The following is a 22,550-nucleotide window of genomic DNA, read 5'->3' on the forward strand; positions in this document are numbered from 1 at the left end:
AATGCCTTTTCTGAAACGTTGTCTCCTTCTGCTGGAACACTGACTTCTTTCATTTAATGCCTGCAGACTATAAAAGAGAACCCAACGCAAAAAGTTTGGTTGATTAGTCTGTGGCATTCTGTTAAACTGTTGCTTATGGCGGTCTCTGTGAGCTTCTCAGCGACATTCAGCCAGCCAGGTATCCTGCCTGCAGTAGATGGAATGTGGCAATGGAACGCTGGCTGCGCGTGTCATAATAGGCTCTGAGCCTTTATATACCTGTGCACAGCAGCAGCCACCTTCAGTCTGCTGCTGGACAGCCAGCAGCAGCAGCAGCAGGAGAGGTATGTAATCAGGAGCCCTCCTGCTAAGGGTAGACAGCTGCTCGTTCCACCCCACCCCCCGCCTTAATTGGTTCTCCTCCCTTCCAACGGTGTTGAGGCGGGTGGGAACAGCAGGGGGTGAAGGTGCTGTGTTTAAAGAGGTGGAGTTATGCAGATCTAAAACGCGTGGATTGCAGCAGCAGCAAGCCGAAAAGTGCAGGCATGTAAGGGATCTAGAGGTTGACAACATGTCTTCTTAACGGGAGTCCAGGAGCTCATCTCCACAAATGGACTTTTCAGGATCCTTGGGTGGCTCCGTAGTTTGAAACCAATTCTGGTTATCGCTTCTCGGCCTTTTGGCTAAGATCAAGTGTAGTATCTGTTCTTATCAGTTTAATATCTGATACGTCCCCTATCTGGGGACCATATATTAAATGGATTTTTAGAACAGGGAGATGGAAAAAGAGCTTGCTCTGTCCACTCCACGCATTGACCTGGTATTGCAGTATCTCCAGGACCGGTGCACCCCTTCTTTAATGCAGTTTCTAAAATCAGAAAGAATTGAATTCAATGTTTTTTGTTCATTTTGCTTGTTTGTCGGATTTTGGGATGGACTCTTTGGCTTTGCTTTTCTTCTCCTCATTGGATTTTTCATGTTCAAAGTTGCAGAAGCCAGATTACAAGCTCATTTTGGTTCAACTTCAGCAACTGTGCATTGCATTGCCATGTAATGTGATGCAATGCTATCTTTCTAGCTCTCCCTTTTTACTTCCTTTTGGATAAACAGACATATTAGGCAAGCATTTTGGAGCTTTCACCTAAATAACTACAGGTGGTGAGATAAGCTGCACAATATAATTGACCTTTCAGTATATTGTTGCACACACACCATCTATTTAGCAAATGCCCTTGTTATCAACAGCAGCCTTTTAAACTCACCTGAGCTAACAGGTATGTGCGCTGGTTACTCTGCTGCGCTTAAAATTTCTTTTTTGGTTTGCTACAATGCCTTTTCTGAAACGTTGTCTCCTTCTGCTGGAACACTGACTTCTTTCATTTAATGCCTGCAGACTATAAAAGAGAACCCAACCCAAAAAGTTTGGTTGATTAGTCTGTGGCATTCTGTTAAACTGTTGCTTATGGCGGTCTCTGTGAGCTTCTCAGCGACATTCAGCCAGCCAGGTATCCTGCCTGCAGTAGATGGAATGTGGCAATGGAACGCTGGCTGCGCGTGTCATAATAGGCTCTGAGCCTTTATATACCTGTGCACAGCAGCAGCCACCTTCAGTCTGCTGCTGGACAGCCAGCAGCAGCAGCAGCAGGAGAGGTATGTAATCAGGAGCCCTCCTGCTAAGGGTAGACAGCTGCTCGTTCCACCCCACCCCCCGCCTTAATTGGTTCTCCTCCCTTCCAACGGTGTTGAGGCGGGTGGGAACAGCAGGGGGTGAAGGTGCTGTGTTTAAAGAGGTGGAGTTATGCAGATCTAAAACGCGTGGATTGCAGCAGCAGCAAGCCGAAAAGTGCAGGCATGTAAGGGATCTAGAGGTTGACAACATGTCTTCTTAACGGGAGTCCAGGAGCTCATCTCCACAAATGGACTTTTCAGGATCCTTGGGTGGCTCCGTAGTTTGAAACCAATTCTGGTTATCGCTTCTCGGCCTTTTGGCTAAGATCAAGTGTAGTATCTGTTCTTATCAGTTTAATATCTGATACGTCCCCTATCTGGGGACCATATATTAAATGGATTTTTAGAACATGGAGATGGAAAAAGAGCTTGCTCTGTCCACTCCACGCATTGACCTGGTATTGCATTATCTCCAGGACCGGTGCACCCCTTCTTTAATGCAGTTTCTAAAATCAGAAAGAATTGAATTCAATGTTTTTTGTTCATTTTGCTTGTTTGTCAGATTTTGGGATGGACTCTTTGGCTTTGCTTTTCTTCTCCTCATTGGATATTTCATGTTCAAAGTTGCAGAAGCCAGATTACAAGCTCATTTTGGTTCAACTTCAGCAACTGTGCATTGCATTGCCATGTAATGTGATGCAATGCTATCTTTCTAGCTCTCCCTTTTTACTTCCTTTTGGATAAACAGACATATTAGGCAAGCATTTTGGAGCTTTCACCTAAATAACTACAGGTGGTGAGATAAGCTGCACAATATAATTGACCTTTCAGTATATTGTTGCACACACACCATCTATTTAGCAAATGCCCTTGTTATCAACAGCAGCCTTTTAAACTCACCTGAGCTAACAGGTATGTGCGCTGGTTACTCTGCTGCGCTTAAAATTTCTTTTTTGGTTTGCTACAATGCCTTTTCTGAAACGTTGTCTCCTTCTGCTGGAACACTGACTTCTTTCATTTAATGCCTGCAGACTATAAAAGAGAACCCAACCCAAAAAGTTTGGTTGATTAGTCTGTGGCATTCTGTTAAACTGTTGCTTATGGCGGTCTCTGTGAGCTTCTCAGCGACATTCAGCCAGCCAGGTATCCTGCCTGCAGTAGATGGAATGTGGCAATGGAACGCTGGCTGCGCGTGTCATAATAGGCTCTGAGCCTTTATATACCTGTGCACAGCAGCAGCCACCTTCAGTCTGCTGCTGGACAGCCAGCAGCAGCAGCAGCAGGAGAGGTATGTAATCAGGAGCCCTCCTGCTAAGGGTAGACAGCTGCTCGTTCCACCCCACCCCCCGCCTTAATTGGTTCTCCTCCCTTCCAACGGTGTTGAGGCGGGTGGGAACAGCAGGGGGTGAAGGTGCTGTGTTTAAAGAGGTGGAGTTATGCAGATCTAAAACGCGTGGATTGCAGCAGCAGCAAGCCGAAAAGTGCAGGCATGTAAGGGATCTAGAGGTTGACAACATGTCTTCTTAACGGGAGTCCAGGAGCTCATCTCCACAAATGGACTTTTCAGGATCCTTGGGTGGCTCCGTAGTTTGAAACCAATTCTGGTTATCGCTTCTCGGCCTTTTGGCTAAGATCAAGTGTAGTATCTGTTCTTATCAGTTTAATATCTGATACGTCCCCTATCTGGGGACCATATATTAAATGGATTTTTAGAACATGGAGATGGAAAAAGAGCTTGCTCTGTCCACTCCACGCATTGACCTGGTATTGCATTATCTCCAGGACCGGTGCACCCCTTCTTTAATGCAGTTTCTAAAATCAGAAAGAATTGAATTCAATGTTTTTTGTTCATTTTGCTTGTTTGTCAGATTTTGGGATGGACTCTTTGGCTTTGCTTTTCTTCTCCTCATTGGATATTTCATGTTCAAAGTTGCAGAAGCCAGATTACAAGCTCATTTTGGTTCAACTTCAGCAACTGTGCATTGCATTGCCATGTAATGTGATGCAATGCTATCTTTCTAGCTCTCCCTTTTTACTTCCTTTTGGATAAACAGACATATTAGGCAAGCATTTTGGAGCTTTCACCTAAATAACTACAGGTGGTGAGATAAGCTGCACAATATAATTGACCTTTCAGTATATTGTTGCACACACACCATCTATTTAGCAAATGCCCTTGTTATCAACAGCAGCCTTTTAAACTCACCTGAGCTAACAGGTATGTGCGCTGGTTACTCTGCTGCGCTTAAAATTTCTTTTTTGGTTTGCTACAATGCCTTTTCTGAAACGTTGTCTCCTTCTGCTGGAACACTGACTTCTTTCATTTAATGCCTGCAGACTATAAAAGAGAACCCAACCCAAAAAGTTTGGTTGATTAGTCTGTGGCATTCTGTTAAACTGTTGCTTATGGCGGTCTCTGTGAGCTTCTCAGCGACATTCAGCCAGCCAGGTATCCTGCCTGCAGTAGATGGAATGTGGCAATGGAACGCTGGCTGCGCGTGTCATAATAGGCTCTGAGCCTTTATATACCTGTGCATAGCAGCAGCCACCTTCAGTCTGCTGCTGGACAGCCAGCAGCAGCAGCAGCAGGAGAGGTATGTAATCAGGAGCCCTCCTGCTAAGGGTAGACAGCTGCTCGTTCCACCCCACCCCCCGCCTTAATTGGTTCTCCTCCCTTCCAACGGTGTTGAGGCGGGTGGGAACAGCAGGGGGTGAAGGTGCTGTGTTTAAAGAGGTGGAGTTATGCAGATCTAAAACGCGTGGATTGCAGCAGCAGCAAGCCGAAAAGTGCAGGCATGTAAGGGATCTAGAGGTTGACAACATGTCTTCTTAACGGGAGTCCAGGAGCTCATCTCCACAAATGGACTTTTCAGGATCCTTGGGTGGCTCCGTAGTTTGAAACCAATTCTGGTTATCGCTTCTCGGCCTTTTGGCTAAGATCAAGTGTAGTATCTGTTCTTATCAGTTTAATATCTGATACGTCCCCTATCTGGGGACCATATATTAAATGGATTTTTAGAACAGGGAGATGGAAAAAGAGCTTGCTCTGTCCACTCCACGCATTGACCTGGTATTGCAGTATCTCCAGGACCGGTGCACCCCTTCTTTAATGCAGTTTCTAAAATCAGAAAGAATTGAATTCAATGTTTTTTGTTCATTTTGCTTGTTTGTCGGATTTTGGGATGGACTCTTTGGCTTTGCTTTTCTTCTCCTCATTGGATTTTTCATGTTCAAAGTTGCAGAAGCCAGATTACAAGCTCATTTTGGTTCAACTTCAGCAACTGTGCATTGCATTGCCATGTAATGTGATGCAATGCTATCTTTCTAGCTCTCCCTTTTTACTTCCTTTTGGATAAACAGACATATTAGGCAAGCATTTTGGAGCTTTCACCTAAATAACTACAGGTGGTGAGATAAGCTGCACAATATAATTGACCTTTCAGTATATTGTTGCACACACACCATCTATTTAGCAAATGCCCTTGTTATCAACAGCAGCCTTTTAAACTCACCTGAGCTAACAGGTATGTGCGCTGGTTACTCTGCTGCGCTTAAAATTTCTTTTTTGGTTTGCTACAATGCCTTTTCTGAAACGTTGTCTCCTTCTGCTGGAACACTGACTTCTTTCATTTAATGCCTGCAGACTATAAAAGAGAACCCAACCCAAAAAGTTTGGTTGATTAGTCTGTGGCATTCTGTTAAACTGTTGCTTATGGCGGTCTCTGTGAGCTTCTCAGCGACATTCAGCCAGCCAGGTATCCTGCCTGCAGTAGATGGAATGTGGCAATGGAACGCTGGCTGCGCGTGTCATAATAGGCTCTGAGCCTTTATATACCTGTGCACAGCAGCAGCCACCTTCAGTCTGCTGCTGGACAGCCAGCAGCAGCAGCAGCAGGAGAGGTATGTAATCAGGAGCCCTCCTGCTAAGGGTAGACAGCTGCTCGTTCCACCCCACCCCCCGCCTTAATTGGTTCTCCTCCCTTCCAACGGTGTTGAGGCGGGTGGGAACAGCAGGGGGTGAAGGTGCTGTGTTTAAAGAGGTGGAGTTATGCAGATCTAAAACGCGTGGATTGCAGCAGCAGCAAGCCGAAAAGTGCAGGCATGTAAGGGATCTAGAGGTTGACAACATGTCTTCTTAACGGGAGTCCAGGAGCTCATCTCCACAAATGGACTTTTCAGGATCCTTGGGTGGCTCCGTAGTTTGAAACCAATTCTGGTTATCGCTTCTCGGCCTTTTGGCTAAGATCAAGTGTAGTATCTGTTCTTATCAGTTTAATATCTGATACGTCCCCTATCTGGGGACCATATATTAAATGGATTTTTAGAACAGGGAGATGGAAAAAGAGCTTGCTCTGTCCACTCCACGCATTGACCTGGTATTGCAGTATCTCCAGGACCGGTGCACCCCTTCTTTAATGCAGTTTCTAAAATCAGAAAGAATTGAATTCAATGTTTTTTGTTCATTTTGCTTGTTTGTCGGATTTTGGGATGGACTCTTTGGCTTTGCTTTTCTTCTCCTCATTGGATTTTTCATGTTCAAAGTTGCAGAAGCCAGATTACAAGCTCATTTTGGTTCAACTTCAGCAACTGTGCATTGCATTGCCATGTAATGTGATGCAATGCTATCTTTCTAGCTCTCCCTTTTTACTTCCTTTTGGATAAACAGACATATTAGGCAAGCATTTTGGAGCTTTCACCTAAATAACTACAGGTGGTGAGATAAGCTGCACAATATAATTGACCTTTCAGTATATTGTTGCACACACACCATCTATTTAGCAAATGCCCTTGTTATCAACAGCAGCCTTTTAAACTCACCTGAGCTAACAGGTATGTGCGCTGGTTACTCTGCTGCGCTTAAAATTTCTTTTTTGGTTTGCTACAATGCCTTTTCTGAAACGTTGTCTCCTTCTGCTGGAACACTGACTTCTTTCATTTAATGCCTGCAGACTATAAAAGAGAACCCAACCCAAAAAGTTTGGTTGATTAGTCTGTGGCATTCTGTTAAACTGTTGCTTATGGCGGTCTCTGTGAGCTTCTCAGCGACATTCAGCCAGCCAGGTATCCTGCCTGCAGTAGATGGAATGTGGCAATGGAACGCTGGCTGCGCGTGTCATAATAGGCTCTGAGCCTTTATATACCTGTGCACAGCAGCAGCCACCTTCAGTCTGCTGCTGGACAGCCAGCAGCAGCAGCAGCAGGAGAGGTATGTAATCAGGAGCCCTCCTGCTAAGGGTAGACAGCTGCTCGTTCCACCCCACCCCCCGCCTTAATTGGTTCTCCTCCCTTCCAACGGTGTTGAGGCGGGTGGGAACAGCAGGGGGTGAAGGTGCTGTGTTTAAAGAGGTGGAGTTATGCAGATCTAAAACGCGTGGATTGCAGCAGCAGCAAGCCGAAAAGTGCAGGCATGTAAGGGATCTAGAGGTTGACAACATGTCTTCTTAACGGGAGTCCAGGAGCTCATCTCCACAAATGGACTTTTCAGGATCCTTGGGTGGCTCCGTAGTTTGAAACCAATTCTGGTTATCGCTTCTCGGCCTTTTGGCTAAGATCAAGTGTAGTATCTGTTCTTATCAGTTTAATATCTGATACGTCCCCTATCTGAGGACCATATATTAAATGGATTTTTAGAACAGGAAGATGGAAAAAGAGCTTGCTCTGTCCACTCCACGCATTGACCTGGTATTGCAGTATCTCCAGGACCGGTGCACCCCTTCTTTAATGCAGTTTCTAAAATCAGAAAGAATTGAATTCAATGTTTTTTGTTCATTTTGCTTGTTTGTCGGATTTTGGGATGGACTCTTTGGCTTTGCTTTTCTTCTCCTCATTGGATTTTTCATGTTCAAAGTTGCAGAAGCCAGATTACAAGCTCATTTTGGTTCAACTTCAGCAACTGTGCATTGCATTGCCATGTAATATGATGCAATGCTATCTTTCTAGCTCTCCCTTTTTACTTCCTTTTGGATAAACAGACATATTAGGCAAGCATTTTGGAGCTTTCACCTAAATAACTACAGGTGGTGAGATAAGCTGCACAATATAATTGACCTTTCAGTATATTGTTGCACACACACCATCTATTTAGCAAATGCCCTTGTTATCAACCGCAGCCTTTTAAACTCACCTGAGCTAACAGGTATGTGCGCTGGTTACTCTGCTGCGCTTAAAATTTCTTTTTTGGTTTGCTACAATGCCTTTTCTGAAACGTTGTCTCCTTCTGCTGGAACACTGACTTCTTTCATTTAATGCCTGCAGACTATAAAAGAGAACCCAACCCAAAAAGTTTGGTTGATTAGTCTGTGGCATTCTGTTAAACTGTTGCTTATGGCGGTCTCTGTGAGCTTCTCAGCGACATTCAGCCAGCCAGGTATCCTGCCTGCAGTAGATGGAATGTGGCAATGGAACGCTGGCTGCGCGTGTCATAATAGGCTCTGAGCCTTTATATACCTGTGCACAGCAGCAGCCACCTTCAGTCTGCTGCTGGACAGCCAGCAGCAGCAGCAGCAGGAGAGGTATGTAATCAGGAGCCCTCCTGCTAAGGGTAGACAGCTGCTCGTTCCACCCCACCCCCCGCCTTAATTGGTTCTCCTCCCTTCCAACGGTGTTGAGGCGGGTGGGAACAGCAGGGGGTGAAGGTGCTGTGTTTAAAGAGGTGGAGTTATGCAGATCTAAAACGCGTGGATTGCAGCAGCAGCAAGCCGAAAAGTGCAGGCATGTAAGGGATCTAGAGGTTGACAACATGTCTTCTTAACGGGAGTCCAGGAGCTCATCTCCACAAATGGACTTTTCAGGATCCTTGGGTGGCTCCGTAGTTTGAAACCAATTCTGGTTATCGCTTCTCGGCCTTTTGGCTAAGATCAAGTGCAGTGATCTAGCGGCTGCTGCCTTGGTCTTGGCTGAGAGGTGCTCGGGGTACCCGGCTCCTTGGCCTGGGGGGATCGCTCTGTTTTTCAGCAGGGCTTCACCTCCCTGCTGCTATTAGGGAGTCGGATTAGTCCCCGGGCAACGGGAGGCGATCATCTACCTGGCACTTCGGTGTTGAAGGTTTCTATTGAGAAGAGGAGAACCTGTTTGTGAAGAAGATGTCTGCAGCATCACATGAAGGAGAGGAAGATCATGTGCCTGAATTCGCTAAGGTGCAGAATTCTATTCGTTTGGTTGTTCAGGAGAACTTTCGAGATCAAAAGGATTTTAGGTATGTGATGAGTCAAGTTCTTGTGGATCTTTTTGGTTTGAAGACAGAAGAAGTGTTGGCGATAATGGACTACCCCAGGAGGGATGTTTATGATATAGTTTTTGTTGACAAAGTTTTTTTTGAAGGATATCTATGGAAAATGACTGCAAGCCAGGATAAAAGAATGGAGGGGATAAGTGTAATGCCACACTTCCCCGTTAGAGATAAATGGATCATTGTTAAAATGTACTCTCCATTGGTGGATGAAGAGGATGTTCTTACATTTTTGGAGTTTTTTTGTTTGTCAGTAACACCAAAAGGGAAGATTTATAATGAATTTGGTTTTTGGACTTCGAAGTGGAAATTTTTGGTCCGTTTCAAAGAAGATGAGCAGGGGACTGTGTTGCTTCCCCCAGCTAGGTTTAAGTTGGGTAATATAAATGGTGATATTTTTTTCAGAGGTATACCCACTTTTTGTCGAGTTTGTCGTCAATACGGGCATGGAAAGGAAAATTGTTCGGGTGGTGTATGTGGTTTTTGCAAAAAAGGTGATCATGAGTCAAAGGATTGTAAAGATCGGAGGAAGTGCAACTTGTGTCAGGAAGATACGCATGTTTTTAAGAATTGCCCAAAGAGGAAAAGAAATAAAGAGAAGGAGGTAGTGGTTAAAAAGGTTTTGGTAGAGAGAAAGGAGGAAAGTGTAGAAAAGGTGTTGGTGGTAAAGGGAAAAGAAAGCAAACCTGTAGGAGTGCAGAGGGAGATGGAGAAAACAAGAGTAGATTGGGGGGATAGGGTAGAGAGTGAAATGGGAGGTGTAAGTCAGGGAACTGGCCGTGGTAAGGTTAAAAAGCAAGAAAAGAGAAAGGAACAGGAAGTGGAGGTGGCAATGGAAGAAAATATAGTTGTTTTTCAACAACCTATGTTTATAAAGAATGCAGAATATTTTAACCGGTTGTACCGTAAGTTGTATGATGAGAAACGTTTGGACTATCTTATAGAGAATGTTAGGAAAGAACTAATAAGAGATAAAAATGTTTTTTGTGTGAAATATAGAATACCAGATGGTGTATCGAAACAAGTTTTTTCAGCATCAAGGTTTGAAGATTTGTCCCTTAAGGTTCTGAGTTGGGTTGGGGTTCATGCTTTTGATAATGGTTACAAGTATTTTACTTGATGTTATTACTGTTGTTAATACAGTTATAATTTAATTTTTATTTTTTTGGTATCCATTCAGGTTCTGAAACATTTCTTTCTTTGTAAGTATTGTTGTATTTTTGTAATTTTTTTTTCTGACATTAAAAGTACCAAAACCTGATGATGATTTAAGTTGGAGTCCACGTCTTGTCTCCCTTTGGGGAGAAGAGGACTGTGGAGTGGACTTTAATTTTAACCTGAATAGGTTCTAAAAAAAAAAAAAAAAAAAAAAAAATCTGTTCTTATCAGTTTAATATCTGATACGTCCCCTATCTGGGGACCATATATTAAATGGATTTTTAGAACAGGGAGATGGAAAAAGAGCTTGCTCTGTCCACTCCACGCATTGACCTGGTATTGCAGTATCTCCAGGACCGGTGCACCCCTTCTTTAATGCAGTTTCTAAAATCAGAAAGAATTGAATTCAATGTTTTTTGTTCATTTTGCTTGTTTGTCGGATTTTGGGATGGACTCTTTGGCTTTGCTTTTCTTCTCCTCATTGGATTTTTCATGTTCAAAGTTGCAGAAGCCAGATTACAAGCTCATTTTGGTTCAACTTCAGCAACTGTGCATTGCATTGCCATGTAATGTGATGCAATGCTATCTTTCTAGCTCTCCCTTTTTACTTCCTTTTGGATAAACAGACATATTAGGCAAGCATTTTGGAGCTTTCACCTAAATAACTACAGGTGGTGAGATAAGCTGCACAATATAATTGACCTTTCAGTATATTGTTGCACACACACCATCTATTTAGCAAATGCCCTTGTTATCAACAGCAGCCTTTTAAACTCACCTGAGCTAACAGGTATGTGCGCTGGTTACTCTGCTGCGCTTAAAATTTCTTTTTTGGTTTGCTACAATGCCTTTTCTGAAACGTTGTCTCCTTCTGCTGGAACACTGACTTCTTTCATTTAATGCCTGCAGACTATAAAAGAGAACCCAACCCAAAAAGTTTGGTTGATTAGTCTGTGGCATTCTGTTAAACTGTTGCTTATGGCGGTCTCTGTGAGCTTCTCAGCGACATTCAGCCAGCCAGGTATCCTGCCTGCAGTAGATGGAATGTGGCAATGGAACGCTGGCTGCGCGTGTCATAATAGGCTCTGAGCCTTTATATACCTGTGCACAGCAGCAGCCACCTTCAGTCTGCTGCTGGACAGCCAGCAGCAGCAGCAGCAGGAGAGGTATGTAATCAGGAGCCCTCCTGCTAAGGGTAGACAGCTGCTCGTTCCACCCCACCCCCCGCCTTAATTGGTTCTCCTCCCTTCCAACGGTGTTGAGGCGGGTGGGAACAGCAGGGGGTGAAGGTGCTGTGTTTAAAGAGGTGGAGTTATGCAGATCTAAAACGCGTGGATTGCAGCAGCAGCAAGCCGAAAAGTGCAGGCATGTAAGGGATCTAGAGGTTGACAACATGTCTTCTTAACGGGAGTCCAGGAGCTCATCTCCACAAATGGACTTTTCAGGATCCTTGGGTGGCTCCGTAGTTTGAAACCAATTCTGGTTATCGCTTCTCGGCCTTTTGGCTGCGATCTGTAGTGGGTTGCGTCATTTGGCCAAGGTGATCTAGGTGGATCTTTGCACTCGGCCTTCTGGATCTTGGTCCAGCTGCTGCTATTGGGTGTGGAGCAAAGTCTAGATTTGCCTTTTCTTCCTGGAGGACGGTTCTTTTTCGTGGTGTGGAGGTCGGTAGGACGAAGAGGATTGAAATCCGGGTGGAGCTGCGATCTGCTGTGTCGTTTTTTTTCCTGATCATCTGTGGAAAAAGAAGGAGGAAAAGAATATGGAATCGAAGAGGCCATTTGGAGGTAGGAGGGAAAATCGGGAGAACAATTCCAATGACTATTTTTCAGAGGATTATCCTTTGAAGGATACACTCCGTTTGTTGGTGGCTCCTGGTTATCGGCAGGAAAAGGATTCCGAGTTTATCTTCAGAGAGATTTGTAAATTTCTGAAGATTGAAAAGGAGGAACTTTTTTGTTTTCAATCCTTTTTTTCGAGAGGGATATATGATTTAACTTTAATGGGGAACTCTCAGTGTGAAAGAGCCTATACTCTCTATGAAGTTAATAGGGAGAACGAGCTTTTTGTTGGAGTGAGAGTGATTCCCTCCTTTCAGTTCTCCATGAAACTGCTAACAATACATTTGTTCAGTCCATTTGTTACTGATAGTGAAGTAATAAACTATCTAAGTGCATATTGTGAGAAAGTTATCCCAAGAAAACGTGGGGAAACTAGGTTCGGAGTGTGGAACGGAAAAAGGGTTTTTCTGGTAGCCTTCAAGAAGAACCCAGAAGAAGAAGGTGGGGTACTTAGACCACCACCAAATGTCTATGTTAATCGTAGCCGTGGATATCTGTTTTTTTCGGGTATGCCTAATTACTGTTATGGGTGCCGTAAATATGGACATTTGGATATTGTGTGCAAAAAGTGTTGTAGGTGTCCCGGTTCAGCTCATCAGGAGGATGCATGTCCAAATAAGAAGAAAGGAGGCGAGGAGGAGATGGATACTTCATCAGAACATCGGCAGAATGAAGCCGAGGATGGTGAGGAAGCAAGTGAAAAGAGAACTGATGAGCAGGAAATGGAGGAGGTGAGAAAAGTAAAGAAGAAGAAAACACCGGAAGAAGAGAAGAGAAAGAAAGAAGAGAGAGGGAGGAGGTCGGAGGAGGATGAGAAAAGAAAGATGGAAGAAAGGAAGAAGGAGAAGGAGTTAGAAGAAGATAAGAACAGAGAAGAGCAGAAGAAAGAAGGTCGGGAGAAGGAAGAGCAGAAGAAAGAAGAAAAGAAGAAAGAAGAAAAGAAGAATGAAGAACGGAGGATTGAAGAATTGAAGTCTGTGCTGGTGGGTGTGGGACAATTAATGCAGAAAGTCCCTCCACCAAGCAAAGAGAGTAATATAAAAGAACAAGGGGGTGAAGTAAAAAAGGGAGGCGCAGGGGGAAAGGTGGTGGTAGTGAAAAGTCAAAGCCTGCCTGTAATAGGGCCTTCCCCTAGGGAGTTTTTATCTCAGAGTATACCCTGTGGTCAGGAAAGGATGGATTCATCAAAAATTTTGAAAAGAAGTGTAGATGATAAAGAGCGTGGTGTAGGGCCATGTGTAGTAAAAGTATTTGCTTGTGAAAAGGATTTTGACATTTCCAGTACATCAGAGTCGGAAGGGCTGAGTATCGATGAAAGTGCTTTGCAATCCGATGAGGGCGGGGGAGATAGCCCGGTGCCAGTCACTAAAAGATGATCAGGGCGGCTTCCCTGAATGTTCAGGGTTTCAATGACTTATATAAAAGAACTGTGATTTATGACTATTTTAATAATGAAAATTTTGATTTTGTATTTCTTCAAGAATGTAATTTGTCAAAGAAGTTAAATTATGATTTTTTACGGGGTATATGGAAGGGTAATTTATGTTTTTCAGGCGGGAATGAATTCAGAAGTGATGGGGTTGGTTTTATATGTTCCAGGGAATGGGAGATTACCAACTACGAAGAAATATACCCTGGTAGGATTCTAAGAGTGGATGTAGAAAGGAATGGGAAGAAATATAGATGTTTTAATATTTATGCCAATACAGAAAAAGTTTTAAGGTTACATTTGTTTGAAATTTTGCAGCTTTTTATCCCAGGTGTAGTTCCAGTAATTTTAGGGGGAGATTTTAATTGTCAACTAAATAATGTAAAAGATGGTTCGGTTTCTTGTCTCAAGGGTATTTTATCTTCTTTTAACCTAAAAGATGCTTGGTGGTTGGACGGGCAGAAGAAGGAGTATGAAATTACTTGGGAAGGAAGAGGTTGTTCCTCGAGAATAGATTATTTGTTTATATCCAAGGATTTTACTTGTTCTAATTTTAAAACGCATAAAGCACCTTTTTCTGATCATAGAATAATTGAATGTACACTGATGGTAGAGGCGGATGAGGGAAAAAGGCCGTCTCATTGGAAACTGAATGTATCATTGTTACAGCATAAGGAGGTAAGGGAGGATTTTAAATTTTTCTTTGAGAAACTGAAATTAGAAAAGAAATGTTTTGACTCTACTTTTAAATGGTGGGACTACATGAAAAAGGAAGTTAAATTATTCTTTATGGAAGTAGGCAAGAGGAAAGCTGCGGATAAGCGACAGTCATACAATAACCTTAATGCAAATCTACAGTGTCTGTATCAGTTTAGGAATAATGGAGTTAATGTGGAGGAGGAAATTATGGTGACGAAGGAAAAAATTCAAAAATGTCTGAGAGAAAAAGGAAAAGAAATTATCTTTAATTCTCGTGTGAAGGTGTTGGAGGAAGACGAGAAATGTACTAAATTCTTTTTTAAAAAAATCTGTGAGAAAAAGGCCTTTATGGGGGTTTTAGAGGGGGAAAGGAGTTTGGAGGGGAAAAAGATGAAAGTGAAAGAATTTTATGATAACCTGTTTTCAGCAAAAAATACATATAGGTCTTTGAAGGAGCATTTTTTAGGAGGGTTGGATAAGTGTTTTACTAAGGAAAATAAATTATTATTATCAGAGGGTATTTCAAAAGAAGAAGTTTTTAATACAGTTAATACATTGCAAAACGGTAAGACACCAGGGTCGGATGGGTTACCCATTGAGTTTTATAAAATATTATGGGATATTGTGGGGAATGAATTTTATGAAATGTTTTTAAAAGTTGAGTCTTTATGTCGTGTCCCGGAGTCATGGTTGGAGGGGGTAATTGTTTTATTATACAAAAGAGGTGATAGAGAATTGCTAAAAAACTGGAGACCGATTACTCTTTTAAATACAGATTATAAAGTTTATGCGAAGCTGTTGGCAAATAGATTAAAGAAAGTGGTGAGTTCGGTGATAGATATAGACCAAACGTGTGCAGTTCCAACGCGGAAGATCAGTGACTCGTTGATTTTAATTAGAGACATAATATGGGATGTTTCCGATAGAAGACAGAAGATGGCGTTAATTACTCTGGATTTTGAAAAGGCTTATGATAGAGTCGCCCATGATTTTTTATTCGATGTTTTAAGGAGAATGGGTTGCCCGGATGATTTTAGTAAACGTATTAAATCCTTGTATCAAGCATGTTTTAGTAAAGTATCTGTAAATGGGTTTTTATCTGGAAGTGTAAAGATTAATTGTGGGGTGAAACAGGGATGCCCCTTATCCCCTATTCTTTTTATCTGTGCGATTGAGCCTCTTTTAACTGCTTTTAGGAAAGACAAAGTGATTAATGGTTTTTTTATTCCTGGGAGTTGGGGAGAGCAGGTTAAAGTGGTGGCTTTTATGGATGATGTGACTGTTTTTGTAAAAGATTTAAGAAGTATGAATAGGGTTTTAAGAACGGTTGAATGGTTTGGGGCGGCATCAGGTTTTAAGATCAATTTGGAGAAATCTGGTGTTTTAACGATGGGCGGTTTTATCTTAGAATCCGATTGTAAATTATTGAGAGTCTTTGAAGCAAAGATTTTAGGCATCTATTTTTCGGAAGAGTGTGGAAATGTAAAAAATTGGGAATCACTGTTGGAGAGGGTTAGGAAAAAGGTGTCTTTTTGGAATCTGAGAGAGCTAACGTTGGAAGGGAAGATTTTAATTATCAAGCAGGTTTTACTCCCAATGATTTTATATGTTGCAACCATTTTTATTCCACCTGTCAATGCGATGAAAAAAATTATTAAAGTATGTTTTAATTTTTTATGGAGATCAAAAATGGAAAGGGTTAAGCGCGAAGAATTGTATAAGCCAAAAAAGAAAGGTGGTAAAGGTTATCCTGATATCAAAGCCTTTTTATATGCAAAGTATATGGCAAACTGCATAAATATTTTATTAGGGTCAGAATCGAAGCTTAAAGCCTTTTCTATTTATAATTTGGGTTTCTATATAAGAAAATATAAGTGGGTGGACATGAGATTGAATAGACCTTATAGATTTTTACCCCCAAGTAACTATGTTGTGCTGGAAAAGATTTTGAGAGATTATGATCTAAAAGGTTTTGATCTTAAGGTACTGAGGTGTCATAAAAAGATATTACAAGTCTTGGAAGGAAGGTTAAACACTAGTCCAGTGGAGCACTTTATGCCAAAGATAGTGGACAGGATTTGGCTGAATGTAAACTATGTGTTCTTATCAAATGAACATAAAGATTTGTTATGGTGTATAATAAAGGATTGCTTACCGACACGAGAATTTCAGCATAGACGTGGTCTTGTTCGTTTTGAAAAATGTCCAAGACAGAGATGTGGAGGTAGTGAGACTCCTATGCACGTATTCTGGAATTGCGAGTTTGCACAAAAAGTCTGGAGGAAAATGTGCAATCTGATTAAAGCTGTGAGTAATGTTAATTTTTTAGATTTTAACAGGGTGTTCTATGGGATGGGTGTAAAGGAAGAAGATTTTAAGGTGGTGTGGGTGATTATAACATGTGTAAAGATGGCAATTTGGAAGGTGAGAAACATTTTGATTTTTAAACATAATGAAGTGTCTGTTGAACAGTGTATTAAGTTGTGTCTAAGTTATTTATTTATGTATTTTTGGAAGGATAAAATGGTTTTGGGCATAAGAAAAGCAGATGTATTGTGGAAGCAAAATGAATGGAATATACTTACTGTGTAGACTTTGTTGTCATTGAAAATCTTTTTCTGGAAAAATACAAATATTAATTACAGGAAAAAAAAAAAAAAAAGTTAAAAAGAAAGTTAAGAAAAAGGAAAGAAGGAAATATATATGTATATATATATATATATATATATATATAAAAAAAAAAAAAACACGATGATGGATAAAAAAAAAAAAAAAAAAAAAATCTGTTCTTATCAGTTTAATATCTGATACGTCCCCTATCTGGGGACCATATATTAAATGGATTTTTAGAACAGGGAGATGGAAAAAGAGCTTGCTCTGTCCACTCCACGCATTGACCTGGTATTGCAGTATCTCCAGGACCGGTGCACCCCTTCTTTAATGCAGTTTCTAAAATCAGAAAGAATTGAATTCAATGTTTTTTGTTCATTTTGCTTGTTTGTCGGATTTTGGGATGGACTCTTTGGCTTTGCTTTTCTTCTCCTCATTGGATTTTTCATGTTCAAAGTTGCAGAAGCCAGATTACAAGCTCATTTTGGTTCAACTTCAGCAACTGTGCATTGCATTGCCATGTAATGTGATGCAATGCTATCTTTCTAGCTCTCCCTTTTTACTTCCTTTTGGATAAACAGACATATTAGGCAAGCATTTTGGAGCTTTCACCTAAATAACTACAGGTGGTGAGATAAGCTGCACAATATAATTGACCTTTCAGTATATTGTTGCACACACACCATCTATTTAGCAAATGCCCTTGTTATCAACAGCAGCCTTTTAAACTCACCTGAGCTAACAGGTATGTGCGCTGGTTACTCTGCTGCGCTTAAAATTTCTTTTTTGGTTTGCTACAATGCCTTTTCTGAAACGTTGTCTCCTTCTGCTGGAACACTGACTTCTTTCATTTAATGCCTGCAGACTATAAAAGAGAACCCAACCCAAAAAGTTTGGTTGATTAGTCTGTGGCATTCTGTTAAACTGTTGCTTATGGCGGTCTCTGTGAGCTTCTCAGCGACATTCAGCCAGCCAGGTATCCTGCCTGCAGTAGATGGAATGTGGCAATGGAACGCTGGCTGCGCGTGTCATAATAGGCTCTGAGCCTTTATATACCTGTGCACAGCAGCAGCCACCTTCAGTCTGCTGCTGGACAGCCAGCAGCAGCAGCAGCAGGAGAGGTATGTAATCAGGAGCCCTCCTGCTAAGGGTAGACAGCTGCTCGTTCCACCCCACCCCCCGCCTTAATTGGTTCTCCTCCCTTCCAACGGTGTTGAGGCGGGTGGGAACAGCAGGGGGTGAAGGTGCTGTGTTTAAAGAGGTGGAGTTATGCAGATCTAAAACGCGTGGATTGCAGCAGCAGCAAGCCGAAAAGTGCAGGCATGTAAGGGATCTAGAGGTTGACAACATGTCTTCTTAACGGGAGTCCAGGAGCTCATCTCCACAAATGGACTTTACAGGATCCTTGGGTGGCTCCGTAGTTTGAAACCAATTCTGGTTATCGCTTCTCGGCCTTTTGGCTAAGATCAAGTGTAGTATCTGTTCTTATCAGTTTAATATCTGATACGTCCCCTATCTGGGGACCATATATTAAATGGATTTTTAGAACAGGGAGATGGAAAAAGAGCTTGCTCTGTCCACTCCACGCATTGACCTGGTATTGCAGTATCTCCAGGACCGGTGCACCCCTTCTTTAATGCAGTTTCTAAAATCAGAAAGAATTGAATTCAATGTTTTTTGTTCATTTTGCTTGTTTGTCGGATTTTGGGATGGACTCTTTGGCTTTGCTTTTCTTCTCCTCATTGGATTTTTCATGTTCAAAGTTGCAGAAGCCAGATTACAAGCTCATTTTGGTTCAACTTCAGCAACTGTGCATTGCATTGCCATGTAATGTGATGCAATGCTATCTTTCTAGCTCTCCCTTTTTACTTCCTTTTGGATAAACAGACATATTAGGCAAGCATTTTGGAGCTTTCACCTAAATAACTACAGGTGGTGAGATAAGCTGCACAATATAATTGACCTTTCAGTATATTGTTGCACACACACCATCTATTTAGCAAATGCCCTTGTTATCAACAGCAGCCTTTTAAACTCACCCGAGCTAACAGGTATGTGCGCTGGTTACTCTGCTGCGCTTAAAATTTCTTTTTTGGTTTGCTACAATGCCTTTTCTGAAACGTTGTCTCCTTCTGCTGGAACACTGACTTCTTTCATTTAATGCCTGCAGACTATAAAAGAGAACCCAACCCAAAAAGTTTGGTTGATTAGTCTGTGGCATTCTGTTAAACTGTTGCTTATGGCGGTCTCTGTGAGCTTCTCAGCGACATTCAGCCAGCCAGGTATCCTGCCTGCAGTAGATGGAATGTGGCAATGGAACGCTGGCTGCGCGTGTCATAATAGGCTCTGAGCCTTTATATACCTGTGCACAGCAGCAGCCACCTTCAGTCTGCTGCTGGACAGCCAGCAGCAGCAGCAGCAGGAGAGGTATGTAATCAGGAGCCCTCCTGCTAAGGGTAGACAGCTGCTCGTTCCACCCCACCCCCCGCCTTAATTGGTTCTCCTCCCTTCCAACGGTGTTGAGGCGGGTGGGAACAGCAGGGGGTGAAGGTGCTGTGTTTAAAGAGGTGGAGTTATGCAGATCTAAAACGCGTGGATTGCAGCAGCAGCAAGCCGAAAAGTGCAGGCATGTAAGGGATCTAGAGGTTGACAACATGTCTTCTTAACGGGAGTCCAGGAGCTCATCTCCACAAATGGACTTTTCAGGATCCTTGGGTGGCTCCGTAGTTTGAAACCAATTCTGGTTATCGCTTCTCGGCCTTTTGGCTAAGATCAAGTGTAGTATCTGTTCTTATCAGTTTAATATCTGATACGTCCCCTATCTGGGGACCATATATTAAATGGATTTTTAGAACAGGGAGATGGAAAAAGAGCTTGCTCTGTCCACTCCACGCATTGACCTGGTATTGCAGTATCTCCAGGACCGGTGCACCCCTTCTTTAATGCAGTTTCTAAAATCAGAAAGAATTGAATTCAATGTTTTTTGTTCATTTTTGTTATGCACACGCCCGGACTGACTGGCGTGTGCGGGTGTTGTGGTTCCACTGGACCATGGACCGGAGAGTGCCTGGAGGGGCGTGACTAAGTATCTGGCCGATCCGACCAAGGTGGCACGACGGCATACGACGCCAGTGCACCAGGGAGAAACCGGGCAGAGGGACCAGGTGCTACTCCAGGTCAAACTCCGGACACGGGGGTTGACCCACACTGGAATTACTGGAACAGGCAGGTTAGGCTGGCACAGACTGGTGGATGTAAGCAAACACGGCAGGTATGCAGAGGGGTGGATACAGGCGAGTATGCAGGCAGGGAGGTACTGGCCGAAAGGACGGGCTGGAGCACAGAAAGGTTAAGACCCAGTACAGACTGGGTCACAGAACCGCAGATGCGGTAGACAACCACAGCAGAGAGGGAACGCCCAAAGCGGTGGGCAAGAACAGAGCAGGACGGGGCTGCAGGAGCAGCGAGCACAAGCAGGGCAGGACAGGACTGCCGGAGCAGCGGGCAGAAGCAGGGCAGGACAGGACTGCCGGATCAGCGGGCAGAAGCAGGGCAGGACAGGACTGCCGGATCAGCGGGCAGAAGCAGGGCAGGACAGGACAGGACTGCCGGAGCAGCGGGCAGAAGCAGGGCAGGACAGGACAGGACTGCCGGAGCAGCGGGCAGAAGCAGGGCAGGACAGGACAGGACTGCCGGAGCAGCGGGCAGAAGCAGGGCAGGACAGGACAGGACTGCCGGAGCAGCGGGCAGAAGCAGGGCAGGACAGGACAGGACTGCCGGAGCAGCGGGCAGAAGCAGGGCAGGACAGGACAGGACTGCCGGAGCAGCGGGCAGAAGCAGGACAGGACAGGACAGGACTGCCGGAGCAGCGGGCAGAAGCAGGGCAGGACAGGACAGGACTGCCGGAGCAGCGGGCAGAAGCAGGGCAGGACAGGACAGGACTGCCGAAGCAGCGGGCAGAAGCAGGGCAGGACAGGACTGCCAGAGCAGCGGGCAGAAGCAGGGCAGGACAGGACTGCCGGAGCAGCGGGCAGAAGCAGGGCAGGACAGGACTGCCGGAGCAGCGGGCAGAAGCAGGGCAGGACAGGACTGCCGGAGCAGCGGGCAGAAGCAGGGCAGGACAGGACTGCCGGAGCAGCGGGCAGAAGCAGGGCAGGACAGGACTGCCGGAGCAGTGAGCAAGGAGTCAGAGCAGGACGGACAGGGCTCTGTTCACACGGAACAGACAGGAAGGGAAAGGCAGAGCCAGATACCCACAGGGTACTTGCAGTGAAGTAGCGAGGGGACCACAAACTCACAAACGGGAGTACAGAGACAACAAGCAGGAGTTAGGTACGAGTTCAGACTCTGCAGAAAAAGGAAAGGAACAGACAGAGGCAAAACAGGTAAAGGATAGGAGAGAGTTCAGACTGGAACTGAGTGTACGGAAGAGACCGACACTGCAGCGGGATACAGGAGCGGGTCTGGGAATACGGCCCCCAGAGAGGCGGGACGAACAGGCAAGGAGCGTGTTCAGACAGGACAGACAAGATACAGGAACGGATCTAGGTAATCGGCCCCTAGAAGGCGGGAGGAACAGGCTAGGAGCGTGTTCAGACAGGCCTGGAAATACAGCCTCCAGGAAAGGCAGCAGGCAAGAGTACACAGACAGGACTCAGTTCAGACACGGGAACTGATACCACAAGGCAGGAGACATAGACAGGACTCAGTTCAGACACGGGAACAGATACTGCAAGACAGGAGAAATAGACAGGACTCAGTTCAGACAGGAACAGATACCACAAGGCAGGGACACAAACAGGACTCTGTTCAGACGGGAACAGATACCGCAAGGCACAGACAGGCAGATCTAGGAATACGGCCCCTAGAAGGCGAAAGAACAGGCAAGAAGCGTGTTCACAAAAACAGACCACAGTTCAGACACAGAACTGGAAAACAGGCAGGAAAACAGGATAGGACCTGGCATGTCAGAGACAAAAAGCCGACTGACAGGACACAATGCTCAGGCGCCATCTTGAGGAAGAAGGTGGTATAAATACCCAAAGATGGACAGCAATAGGCTGAAGGTGCAACAGGGGCGTGTCCACAGCAGGTACAAGAAACAGGAAGTTCAGCGGGTGTCGCCCTATGCAGCCAAAACAGACAAACAGACAGCAAGGAGGGAAGCCAGAGAGACATTCTGGACTGGAGATCAAGTGCGCGCTCTTGCACAGTGGGAGATGGACCACCATGCAAGGACGCCGCCAGGTATGTTACAGTACCCCCCCCCTTACGCCCCCTCTTCTTCAGGCCTGCCAGAATCTTCCGCAGGGAATTCGAGGACCAGTCGTTCACTTCAAGGAGATCACTTCCACTGTCCACAGGAAAAATTGATTTCATCTGGTTAGCTAGGATGCTACCTCCTATCCAGCCATCCCTAGCAACAGACGAAACGGGTGGAGTACCAGGAACAGCACACAAGGAAGTCTCTCTCCACATATTTTCAGGTGGCACCCCAGAGGGTACAGGAGACGACTGGAAGTCCTTCACCGGGTTGGAGGGGGACAGAGACTTGGGGGTAATCTCTGCTTCGAGGTACATCTTGTCAAGCTCACAGGAAGAAATAGACGGGTTATCAGGTACATAATGAGGAAAAGTCACTGTCTCTTTGTTATCTGGTGGTACCCCGGAGAATTCAGGAAACAACTGGAGGTCCTCCGCCGGGTCAGAAGAGTGCAGAGGCTCAGAGAAAACATCTGCTTCAGAGTACACAAGGTCGGACTCACTGGACGAAGCAAGCGAGGTATCAGATCCAGGATATAGGAAAGTCTCTGTCCATTCACCACCAGGTGGCACCCCGAAGGGTTCTGGAGACAACTGGAGGTCCTCCGCCTGGTCGGAGGGGTGTAGAGACTCGGGATTAACCTCTGCTTCGGAGTACACTAGGTTGGACTCACTG

General features: G+C 44.3%; 9 non-coding genes and 1 pseudogene across 9 annotated transcripts; all 10 read left to right on the forward strand.

Annotated features, from left to right (window-relative positions):
• Positions 1-642: 642 nt before the first annotated feature.
• Positions 643-833, forward strand: LOC141176791 (U2 spliceosomal RNA). The gene has a single exon (XR_012253446.1). It is a non-coding gene; the product is annotated as a U2 spliceosomal RNA (small nuclear RNA).
• Positions 834-1,948: 1,115 nt separating this feature from the next.
• Positions 1,949-2,139, forward strand: LOC141178153 (U2 spliceosomal RNA). Its single transcript, XR_012254488.1, has one exon. It is a non-coding gene; the product is annotated as a U2 spliceosomal RNA (small nuclear RNA).
• Positions 2,140-3,254: 1,115 nt separating this feature from the next.
• LOC141178193 (U2 spliceosomal RNA) lies at positions 3,255-3,445 on the forward strand. Its single transcript, XR_012254501.1, has one exon. It is a non-coding gene; the product is annotated as a U2 spliceosomal RNA (small nuclear RNA).
• Positions 3,446-4,560: 1,115 nt separating this feature from the next.
• Positions 4,561-4,751, forward strand: LOC141176792 (U2 spliceosomal RNA). Its single transcript, XR_012253447.1, has one exon. It is a non-coding gene; the product is annotated as a U2 spliceosomal RNA (small nuclear RNA).
• Positions 4,752-5,866: 1,115 nt separating this feature from the next.
• Positions 5,867-6,057, forward strand: LOC141176793 (U2 spliceosomal RNA). Its single transcript, XR_012253448.1, has one exon. It is a non-coding gene; the product is annotated as a U2 spliceosomal RNA (small nuclear RNA).
• A 1,115-nt stretch (positions 6,058-7,172) lies between these two features.
• LOC141177648 (U2 spliceosomal RNA) lies at positions 7,173-7,363 on the forward strand. Its single transcript, XR_012254223.1, has one exon. It is a non-coding gene; the product is annotated as a U2 spliceosomal RNA (small nuclear RNA).
• Positions 7,364-10,216: 2,853 nt separating this feature from the next.
• LOC141177849 (U2 spliceosomal RNA) lies at positions 10,217-10,403 on the forward strand. Its single transcript, XR_012254385.1, has one exon. It is a non-coding gene; the product is annotated as a U2 spliceosomal RNA (small nuclear RNA).
• Positions 10,404-16,756: 6,353 nt separating this feature from the next.
• On the forward strand, positions 16,757-16,937 carry LOC141177985 (U2 spliceosomal RNA; annotated as a pseudogene).
• A 1,115-nt stretch (positions 16,938-18,052) lies between these two features.
• LOC141176794 (U2 spliceosomal RNA) lies at positions 18,053-18,243 on the forward strand. Its single transcript, XR_012253449.1, has one exon. It is a non-coding gene; the product is annotated as a U2 spliceosomal RNA (small nuclear RNA).
• A 1,115-nt stretch (positions 18,244-19,358) lies between these two features.
• On the forward strand, positions 19,359-19,549 carry LOC141176796 (U2 spliceosomal RNA). Its single transcript, XR_012253450.1, has one exon. It is a non-coding gene; the product is annotated as a U2 spliceosomal RNA (small nuclear RNA).
• The last annotated feature ends 3,001 nt before the right edge of the window (positions 19,550-22,550 follow it).

The sequence above is a fragment of the Phyllobates terribilis genome, unplaced genomic scaffold (genome assembly GCF_046119375.1).
Source record: "Phyllobates terribilis strain yellow unplaced genomic scaffold, ASM4611937v1 Scaffold_27__1_contigs__length_16484149, whole genome shotgun sequence".
Lineage (NCBI taxonomy): Eukaryota > Metazoa > Chordata > Amphibia > Anura > Dendrobatidae > Phyllobates > Phyllobates terribilis.